An 11,917-nucleotide genomic window follows, 5' to 3' on the forward strand; every position below is an offset into this window, starting at 1 on the left:
GTCGGAGGCTGCTCTGACGGGAACAACAGAGGGACAAAAAGGGCTGCGCCTCACCTGTTGCTTTTGCGGTTGTAAAAGCAGCAAATATTTAACCAGACGTTGTGTATTTAAGAACACTAAAGGGATGTTGTCGGGGTGTGAGTCAGGCTAAAGGTATGTGCAATGATTAAACAAAATATATGTTATGTTATGTTTAGTTTTTGTTTTGTTTTGTTTTTGTTCTTTTTTTATTTGCAAACTTTGAATGAAGAATGGGCCACGTTACAGATGCATGAGCCCAGAGTTAGAGGGAATAAGAAATTATTGCACATAGGCCAGAGCTCATGAATAATATTCCAACTCTATATTAAGACGAATCTGTATAGAAAACGAATGTGATAGCGGGTTATCATGATTAGACCTGCCTACGAAAAAAAGGTATACATTATTAACCAGGAAGTATAATACTAAAATTACTAATCTTGAAAGATTATAGGTCTGGCCAACATTTAAATTTAAATAATTTGTAATATGAAAGTGAAACCCCAATATTATAGGCTCATCAAAAAATCTGCTTGGTGTCATTTTGAGGATACTTGACCATTCAAAAGATATACAGTAATATTTTGTTTTATATATATATATTGACATCTTCCTGATACTAACTCAATCCATTCCATTTAGCTTGGGACCAGCTCAAATGTGAGATAACAAGCCTTGTATGGGATAGTAATGTGTCAGATAACTTGCATCACAGCAGGGAGGAGCCACACTTAAAAGTTAAATCCAAAACAGTTTTATTTCTCACCTCATTGTAGACATATATAGTGCACATTATAAAAGCGCCCCACACCAGCTCTTCAAAGTGAGCTGTCTGGTTCTCACAGACTAATGAGGAAATAGAAATACCACACAGATTCTAACGTTTATTGGAGAAAATAACACCCGTTGCGCCCTTGAAAGGCTTGACCTTCCTTTGCCATGTTTCACCAATGTTCGTGATCAGATCTAGTTTTCGGTTTTAGGGTTTTCAGTGTAAAAGTGTCCAGCAGGTTTTGGCTTCCCATTTTATAGCCTGTAGTAAAAACAGAAGAGGAAGAAAAAAACTAACAAGGACTGGGAATGCACACAGAGTCTAATATACAGGGTTTCATGAAGCAGAGCATGACGCATAAAAGGCCACATCTGCTACAGTAGTTTGTCTGCTCTCACCTCTGGGTCCTGTCTGCGCCCCAAACTTTAGCCCAATTTAAGTCAATGACATCAGAGGCACGTTTTTATGAATCTTATATATCCCAATCAAGTTTACAACAATATCAGACACAGTGATTTGACAGGTTTTAAGAGCATGTAGGCAGAGGTGGTATAGTTACATTTGCATGAAATTTTAAAGAAATTTTACTTCTCAGAGTAGTTTTTGGACAGCATATTTACAGCTACTTGAGTGATACTCAGCAGTACTCTTACTTAAGCAAATGTTCTGATTTCACTTCCCACTGTGAGAAAGTTTACAAGTGACAAAAGCTTTATGTTGACAACATTAAATCATTCAAATTTCAAATTATAAATCAGATGTTATGACTTAATAGTTACTTTTTTACTCTCTGCATATGTCTGATAGATCTTGCCCAAGGGCATAACAACAGTATGTGCTTGGGAGAGGATGCAGTCAGATGCTCGCCCTGATTCCTGACACAGCACTTTTCTTAATTTCTCAAGGCTTGGGACAGAGACAAAAGCCACACTGCATGTGACCTCCACGTGCTTGGAAGAGGATATACCACAGTTTAGGTTGAGCAAACATCAGACTATGCTATTTGCAGAAAAACAGTAGTCTAGCAGCAACAAATAGCAGCTGAGAAAAAGTGTCAGCGTTTTGAGATATAATTGGACATTATATGGAAGTGTAAAGGGGAGAGTTAGGGTAAAATGAAGGCAGATGATTTGTTGTGATTTGCACTGAAAACACCCAAAAGGCAGTGGCACATCTTACACATTTTAGTTTATTTGGATTCCTAATACTGTAACACACCAAAAGATAACACAGGTGATTTAATTTAACACAAAAAGTCATGCTCCACTGGTAAGACACAGCACAAAATGCCATTGAAGAAGTTAAAAAAAATACATATATAAGAAGAAAAGAAAATGTGTTTTTAGCATATTTTTATATATTAATAATTACAATTTGGTTCAATATAAAGCTAAATGCTTATTTAGATATTATGGGCAATCTCTAATCAAAAATCCTAAAAAAAATATTCTAAAAGTGTCTTGTTATATTTTCATTTTAAACAAACCAAACTGGATGCAGTCCATTGTTTTTCACATTCTTTATTTTATTTTATTTTTTTTACAGTGTCCCGGTGGTCACAAAGGCCCATATTGTGTGTGTGAACCTTATACTCTTCTCTTGTGTAAGTCAACCTCATGTCGTGACCTGAGCTCCCATTTCTCTGCAGAACAAGTCCCATAAAAGAGCAGTGCCTCCAGCGCCCCCCCCGTGTGCTGCTGCAGCCAGGCCACAGACACACAGCCGGGGCAGGACTGTGGCTGTACTGACCACAATGTCGTGAGGAGAGCTACCACCAAACCCTCATTCAAAAACGCCTCCCAAGACTCAAGGCAAAATGCACATACCAGACTGTGTGAGTAGTAAATATTTTCACAATGGATCAGTTGGAAATAATGCACTTGAATTATTGTGGTTTTATGTTGGACACATCTAAAAGGGGCATAAAATCATTCTTTTCCATTAATTTTCTCTGCTTATTTCCAGGGTGGTCATAATAAATCATTCACACACATCGATTTTGGAAGGTTCTTCTATTACCATGGAAGGTTCCCTATGATGACCTTGAACATGTTTCCACGGTGATAGCAGGTGATGACTTCAGACAGGTCAGATCTGTGGAGAGGTGAGCCCGTTCACGTTAAGAATGCATGTTTTTCAAGGCATTTTTGAGCAATATAAACACCCATGAATAAATGCCAGATATGAGTAATGCCGTTTTGTGAAACATTCCAGGCAAATCAAGATCTTCATGGAGACAAGCAAATGGCATGCCCCCTCTGGAACACAATTAACTTGCTTTTTACAGATGTGCATGGCTAACTATTAAAAACAATGGTAAAGAATGTTCAAAACTGTATAATCAAAAAACTAAGACCCAGGAATATTAAAAACTTATATCACATACATAAGGCAATTGTGAATTTTTTAGCAAAAGATATCTCTCATATTAGTTCAATTAAAGATTTTTAGATGTAACTTTTTTATTACTATACACTATATGGCCTATGATTTTCATTCGTTCCTACATGTGAGAAGTTTAAAACTCAACAGACAAAACTGTAAAAACTCACACCTGTAGCACAATGGTCAGGAGACCACTAGGGGTCAAAAACACCTCCCAAGACTCAAGACAAAATTCACATGCCAGACTGTGTGAGTGGTAAATATTTTCACAATGGATCAGTTGGAAATAATGCACTTGAATTATTGTGGTTTTATGTTGGCTACATTTAAAAGGAACATAAAATCTTTTTTTTCTCCATTCATTTTCTCTGTTTATTTCTAGGGTATCTTTAACCATCTCCATGGAGATAAGCCAGTGTTAGACCCCCACTGGAAATGTTACATTGTCCACCTTTGACATAAGATTACTTATGTTGACAGATGGGGTTATCTTTTCAAAACAAAATACTGTATCTTTAAAATGATGAAAAGTACCCAAAATGGTGCCTATGATCACAAAGCTGGAACCCACAAATATTCCAGACTTACACCACAGTACAGTAACCTATTGTGAATTTTTGCAACAGATCTCTCTAGTAGTTGGATTTTTAGAATTTCATGTGTGTGTTATAAATTAATATATGGATTAACTCTGCTTGTCATTGTTTCCTACATGTGATAAGTGGAGACAACCTTACGGACAAAGCCTTACAATGAGGTTACCTGTGGGTCAGCATCAAGTAAAGCCACTAGGGGTCACTAGAGAGTGCGCCTGTTGAGATAGTAATAGAAGCTACATTAGCATACAAAGAAAGGCTATCATGGCCAGGATAATGCTCTCCTAACTTAAGCTGTTCTGCCCACCTTTTAGATCAGTACTTTTTCTCTAACACTGCCTCCAGGTTAAAAGAGTTCAGTCAGCTGGGACCTCCTGTGGTGCTTGCATTACAAAACTATCATGGGACCAGCAGGCAATGCTGATGTGTTGCCAGGGTGGGGGTGTGTGGGGGGCTTCAAAGGCACCTAAAAGAACAGTCACACATCATTTAATTGCATTATGCAGACAATACCTGAGTAAAGTAACTGTAACTATTCAAGATGGATGACTGCTCAAGATGATAAATTACACTGCTGCGTGATAATATAATCACAAAGAGTAAAAATATAAATATAAATGTTAATAATAAATTCTAAATAAGTAGCAAAAATAGTAAGAGACTGGTATCACATAAGTGTTCTAACGTATCCTAATTGTAAGCATTCAGTGATAACTTGTTTAAACCCTACATGTTTCTAACCCCATAATAAGCCAAATAAATAAAAAATACCAGCAACGGTGAGACTAGGATGAGTGATGCAGCCAGCAAAATGGGAAAGAACTTCTTAACTCATGCCATATTCTTCATAACATTCAAAACAAAATATCCAAATATAAAAGTTGTTATTGAGATGCCATGTCAAACAGAGTCACCATGCTTTTTCATCTCAGAAAACCATTAAACTGGATTTAGATTTACAATGACTTTCAATCTTCATATTTTGAGGCTATATGCAAAGTGTTGAATGAATGCATAATTGCTGTTGTATTTCAATATAAGCATCTGAAAGAGACATAACCTCACTCGCCCTTGTCCTTAAGACTGGGGTGGAGTTTGACTTTACTATCAGACTCTAGCACTCACAGTAATCTGTGTGCACTGTATTTAAAGTATATTGGAAACACATGTCGGCAGCCTAATAAAAACATTTTAGGCACTGGCTTATTTGGCAATATCTTTGCATAGACACGCACATGCTGCTGCTGGGTGGAGGAAGTCAAAACCATGGGAAAACGTCTCTGAGACGTGTTACCAGTGTTTAGGAGTAACTAAATACATTCTGAAAATACGTTCAGAGGATTAGGGCTGTAAGATTAATCACAATCTAATTGAAATCGCAATTTGAATGGATGCAATTAGCAAATTGCAATGGCTGCAATTGAAGTACCATACTTGGATCCACAAACAACATATTCTGTCTTATTCTGCTTAAAACTCCTACCTTGTACTTTAGATGTGTGTAAATATGTTTTAAAATGTGATTCTTGTATTGGTTTGTCGGTTCAAAAATGTTAACTTTGAACAGAATCTTCTCACAATATCAATGTCAAAAATCACAATTTGATATTGTTCAGCTCTATTAAAATACTAATTTTGAATAACTGTATTTCGGTACAGTTACTCTCTCATTAGCGGTATTCAAAATGTAGTTACTTTACTAAACTGTGATCAAATATATTACTAAATAGATTTTACTGCAGATATTCAATATTCTGGCAATACATTTTCAAAGTATTTCAAAGTTCCCAACATTGGGTATGACCCTGCTGAAATAACAAGTTAGGTTTAAAGACAAAGGGGAATATTGGTCTAAAATTGAGTTGACTTTGTTAGTCTCGTTCACACTACAATGTAAGACTTGCTCTGGTCGAGGTGGAGCGTATTGTAAAAGCGCAGCATGCTAGTGTGAAAAACACTTGTGCGTGGGTCTGGCCTGACAGAAAAGTCCTAAAAGCTAAAGAGGAGAGCATTGGTGACCATCTGGCCCAGGTCAGTCTCCTGCTGTGACGGATGATCACAGGGCAGCGCTCGTGTGTGTCAGTGTATGTGTGTGTGTGTGCGTGTGTGTGTGTCAAAGCTAAAGGTGATGGACACAGCTGTGAGTCTGACCCCAAAACCACACGATGCCCCCTCTCCCCTCCCTCTTCAGACTTCTTTCCTCTTCCTTCCCAGTGTTTTCATGTCTACCCACTTTTCAGGTCATGTGATCTTCCTTGTAGGTTGTTGTTTACCATATTCAAGGGAAGCAGTGCTTATTACACAGAGAGAACACTAGTTTCATTTACCGTGAAGGATATATTTAGTACCACAGTATGCAACTTTTTAGGCCAAAAAACAGATTAAGATGTTTTTGTTGTTGTTGTTGTGTTAATTGCACTGATAAACTATCTCTATCTCCCTGGAAAATGTACAGAAGTATGGTTTTAGCTTTCTGTTTCCATGGAAGCTTACCACCGAGCTTGGAGTGAATTAATAATGCACTGTAAAGAGATTTGGGTATCTTAAAAGGCACTGTAAATTTAATGATTGATTGATGGAGTCATGCAAGTGATGTACCATCTCCAGAAAGTTATTATGGCATTAATAAGACCCACTTTTATTCTCTATGTGTTTTCACATCTTAACTTTTCTGGTCATGTGCTCTACTTTGCAAGATGTTGTTTTTCCATATTGAGGGCAGCAATGGAATATCTTACAGACAGCAGTTGTATTTGTTGTGAAGGATGAACAGTGGTTTATTCTTTAAATAAGACCCTCTTTTATTCTCTCTGTCTCCATGTCTTCTACAGTTTTCTGGTCATTTGGGTTGCTGATGTTATACCATTTTTACATATTCAAGGCAGCAGTGGAAAGTATAGGTAACATACAGACAGTAGTTTTATTTTTACCCTTTACATGATATCTGTTATAGACTTTAGACTTATATGTAATGTTGTTTCCTCATCAGAAACATACCTGGAGTCATGTTTTGTTTAATTCACAGGTTTAACACATAAACCCTGCATACTGAGGCTGAGTTCTCTCAAACTGAAACTAGAGTAATTTGAAAGATTTTAGCCCTGGAATTGCCACTCTCTATTGAACAAAAGGTAAAAGATAATTGTTAACTTGAAAACTACTGCTTCATGATCCAAAGTGGAACAGAGCATTTTGAGCTTTGGAAATATAACCATGAAACAAAACACAACTCCAGGGATGTTTTTGAGGAGTCAACGGCATTATAACTTGACAAAAATCTTTAAATCTCTTTTCAAGCTTTGCTAAGGCTAATTGAAGCGTAGGTATTATAATATGTTACCCAAAACTTGACTTGAATGAATGGCTAGAATGGCACTACTTCTTCCACCTCTCACTCCAAGAGCTCTGAAAATGTATGAGAAAAGTTTAACATCAGAACTGTGGAAGAACCAGGCCTAGGAGCGCTGACGCACACAAAAGCCCACGTTTGAAGCGCTTGACGGGGGCTGCCATTGTGACTTCACCCCCTCCATTACTTTGCATCAATTAGCACATCACTTCCAACTCTGAGGCGTGAGTGTGTGTGGTGGGGGAGGGTCCATAAAAGTGGGAAAGCCCTATTGTCTTCTTGGAAAACAACTCAACTATTTGCTTGGAAAAGATTTATTGCTTCTGTTAGTGTTCTGTCATCAATAGCATTATTATAACAAGTCGGTATTAGCTAAGTGCGAGCAACACCTGTCACTGACAAATCATGCAGAATCTGGGCCAATGAAAATGTACTTTTAAGAAGAACAACTTGTGCAATGTTAAGTCTTGAGAGGCTTTCAGAATATTACCAAGAGGTCATCCGCCTGATTTTATACTGAGGTACCTGTGCGTTAGAGCCAAGTTCAAGGGTGGAATTAATAAACTGACTCAAAAGCAGTTGCATGTCGAAATAAATGCTAGTAAAATATTTATTTAACACACCCTTGAACGAAAATCATTAATGTTGACAGAAATGTGCTTTTATTGGGCCATTTCACCTATGACTGGTCTCTTTGCTGTGATAATAGTAGGTGACAGGTATTTTATTAGCCCTGAGCCCCTACAAGGTGTAGGGCCTATTGCTTCGCCCATGCACTCATCGTTGTCAACTGACCCTTGGTTGCCCCCTGTATTAACAGCAGTATCTTGGCCATATTTATAATTGCTAAAATGAATGGAAGTCAGTGATAGGTAAGTGGGCGACCCCCATCAGATGGAATGATGAGCCCGTCAGTTTTGTGGGTAATCTCAAGAGCTTTCAAAAAATGTATAATATGGTGTTCCCATGTTAAAGCATATATAGTTTTTGCTAAAAAATATTATATTATTAAGTATTATATTCTTAGGCCCGAGCACCAGAAGCTGGCGAAGGGCCTATTAGTATTGCAAACGATGCTTCTAGCGGGAAGTGAAATGACGTCATGTGACTTGCCTGTAGTGACCACAGACCTTCACCATGTAGGAATACACTCAAGCTCTCCGAAAATGTGAAGCTTGTTAGCTAAAAAAAGTGGAACATTGTTCTCGTATCAGAATATTATTCTTTCTTTCTTCTTCATCTTTTTTTTTTCCTAACCAACTCACCCATTTTTTTTTACCCGTGAACTATGGCAAAAAGTTCAGAAATTTTGCCAACTTGCACTTCTCTAGCTTCTGGTTTATTTTATTTATTTGTTTATTTTTAATGAGACAGGGACAGAGCACAATTTTGACATTAAGCTTAACAGGAGAGATGCATTGTACCTGGTTGTAGCACCAGTGTTAATTTCCCCCTGTAGTCCCTGAGCAGGTTCATTGACTGATTGTATTTTAATTGACCTTAGCTATCGACTATTCTTCCTGGAGACCTATGTAGCATGTTTTCGGTTGATGGGGGGAAACTCATCAACCCATTATTTCCTTTGTTCAAAAATAATTAAGATGGCACATCAGCTCCCCCAAACAACTCAAAAATGCATTAGAGAATAGGAATGAGGGCACAAAAAATTGCATAAAACTACCAAATTGCACAAACTTTGGCGAGACACACGAGGGCCGATCATTGCCACTTGCAGCTATATTTTTCTATTGCTTTTTCCTACAAACTTGTATATGAACTTTACAAGATACAGTTAGGTTGTAGCTGGTTTATACGGTTGCAACAATTAGTTGGTGACTATTTATATTGTACATTGGAAGTTTTCAAATACATTTTTAAAGAAATAAAGATTGAATTATGGGGATTTATAGGTCCTAGTCTTGTGAGCTTTAAGCCATGTTCCTCCTCAAAATAATACTGTACTTGTGTTTTGTTTCATTCACACATGTTTGAGTAACCCTTTATTATTACTCTGTCTACATCTCCTAAGATTGAAATGCCTTGTTTCACCTTATGATGTCATAAAGCTAACTTCTACCCTTTTTTTTTAGTAAAGATAAGCAATTCCAGGTTTGAAATCTTGTAGTGAAGGTGTATGGAGTTCAAACAGTGGAGCACTTCCTTTATTACCACATGACATCACAAGGTGGAACAGAGTGTCTTCCGTTTGAGAGAAGAACTCAGCCCTAATATTCCAGATTAGAGTGCTATACATTTGCAAATTAAACAAAACTGAATTTTTTTTTCTGATGAGGAAACAACATAAGATAGATCAGAAATTAGCATAATATAGACCCTTTAAGAATTCTAAATGAAAATGTTAAGTGGCTTATTCTCAATAATGCTGCTGTTTTTTGCTATAAAGTCATGTGGTTTTAAGAGTGAACAGCTCACTTAAGAATTATGATTTTCTGAATAGTTGGCTAGTCACAGTTATGATCATTGGTTGCAGCCCTGGCCCTTTCCAACAGGCATCATAGTACTATTAGCATTAGCCACACCATTTGTTAGCACTTGACTCAGACACAGAGCCGCAATAAAGTGCTCTGGAAGTCTTCACAAAACACTTTAGACTTGTCTTTCTCCCATCCTCTTTTTGTCTGAACCCACGCAGCTCCATTGTACTGACTTTCAATGGAAATCAGTCTGTGATGACCCATAATAACCACAAAGGTTCAACAAAAACTCCCTCTAATCAGTTACTTGAGTAAAAGTACTGTTACTTTGCCACTCTAGTCAAGTAGAAGTTAAAGTACTCCCTGTTGAGAGTTACTTAACCAGTTTCACAACCATTACTCCAATTATTACTATAGGTATTATTGTATTTCCTCATGTTTACCTGGAACATGTCAGCTGGAGTTCACGGGGAGACTTCAGAATAGTTGTGTGAACCTGGACATTGTGTTGAATTACTTATTTTCTGTTAGCTGTATGAACAGTTTAGCTTGTAATTATGTTATATGCACAACCAGAGTCATCTGCTTTTAATAAATTTTGTCTGGTAAAAGATACTTTTGTTTTAAATCTACCTCCTACTTTGACTGCACTGGCCAGCTTTTCCACACTTTGAACAGTGGTTCTATGACTAACATTGGCTGCTAAATTGTTCTAAAAGGTAATGCCAAGTTTGGATTAATTTAGTTTGTAATATTTATATTTTATTCTCATGTGGGGTTGTTTTTGCACACTGTGTAACCCTGGCTTGATAGGTGCTAGGTGCTATTTTCTGATCATGTTATAAAGTTGTGTTGCCATCAAAAACAAGTGCTTCACTGTGTTTTTAAACTCCATACAACTTCACTAGAATTATTCAAATAACTGCAGACCAGGAATTGCCAATCTCTGCAGAATTAAAGGTAAAAGGTTGTTGTTAATTTGAAAACTACCACCTCATGACATCACAAGGCAGAACAGAGCATTCTGATCTTTGTAGACAGACTAATAAAGGATTATTCAGACATGTGTGCATGAAACAAAACACAACTCCAGGTATAATTTGGTGAAGGTAACAGCATTATCTCACAAGAGTCAATTTCGATTAATATGGGAACTTTAATTAATCTACATTTATTCTATTAATATGTGTAAGTAGATAAAAGTAACTAAGCAGATAAAAGTATGTTACATAATGTAATCTATAATGTTCTGAGTAGAAGTATTTAGTTACTTTCTACCTTTGTGTGTTTTGCCCCGAAGTTTTTCCCACCCTACAGGGCTGGGTCCCACATACCACAGGAGGAGATAAGGAAAAGTGATGGCCCAAAGTTTGGAGTTACTCATCTTTGAGGGAAATGGCTCATTGGAAGAGTTTGATTTCACCCATGCTGTCATAAATATTATGTACTGTGAAACACATAAACACATTTTTGACCAGTGTACAAGAATCCCCACCCTGCCTTTGGGAAAACAGATCACATCACCTTTGAGTTTCTTGTCCTCAAGTCCCCAACTCAAACTAGATAGACCAGATTCCTCCAGTGGGCCTAGAGCTCTTCTGCTATTCACTGTAGTACAATGATGATGCTGCTCTACATTTATGAGTTGATGTATGAAGAAAGTAACACAATGAGAAACAAGTCCCTCTGCACTGTGGAGAAACCAATATGGGACAAAAGGGTTCTCAGGTTAACTGATTCTTAATGAGATTTGGGTTGAGCAATCAAGCAGAAAAAGGCCATTAAGTCAGACTAAAGATATTGTAATGACATACCATAACCATTTTGTGAGACTTTGGATGACATGTGTAGTTGTCAAGATCTATGACCCACTAAATAGAACTTAATCTTTGCTTAAAATCAATATACTGTATGCTTTGGAAATTTTAGTTATATAGAGTTAATATAGAATATTGAGCGATTAACTGACAGAGGAATGAGAAAGTATGTAAAAATAATATATATTTTTTTAAGTTATGTTGTATGTATACTGTAAGAATTGTGTCTGTAAAATCATTCAGCAGAAACTTAGCAGTAGCTTTTACATTGCTAGTGTTATTCCATAAGCAATAACTGAAATGACATATCACATTTATGTCCAACGCCAGCTTGCCCAACACCAGCCTGTGCTGAAACAAATTTTGGAAGTTATAAATATCTTTTAAGTTTATGCTTACATATAAAGGTATCTCTGGGTCATTGCTCCTGTCTGCTGTTCCAAAATGTCCAGTGTTGTGACTTAAGATGGTAAACCCCAAGCTCTTTATAAACTGTGTGACTTTCCATTAACAAAATACCAATGCACTAACACACATTAAAG

At 37.0% G+C, this 11,917-nt stretch overlaps 1 long non-coding RNA gene across 1 annotated transcript; it reads left to right on the forward strand.

The window, feature by feature from the left end:
• The first annotated feature begins 4 nt into the window (after positions 1-4).
• On the forward strand, positions 5-3,391 carry LOC110156136 (uncharacterized). The gene is made up of 4 exons (XR_002318638.2): positions 5-153; positions 2,442-2,627; positions 2,759-2,897; positions 3,008-3,391. It is a non-coding gene; the product is annotated as an uncharacterized LOC110156136 (long non-coding RNA).
• Positions 3,392-11,917: the final 8,526 nt, after the last annotated feature.

This window comes from Boleophthalmus pectinirostris, unplaced genomic scaffold (assembly GCF_026225935.1).
Source record: "Boleophthalmus pectinirostris isolate CB_2022bp ecotype Guang Dong unplaced genomic scaffold, ASM2622593v1 HiC_scaffold_1, whole genome shotgun sequence".
Lineage (NCBI taxonomy): Eukaryota > Metazoa > Chordata > Actinopteri > Gobiiformes > Gobiidae > Boleophthalmus > Boleophthalmus pectinirostris.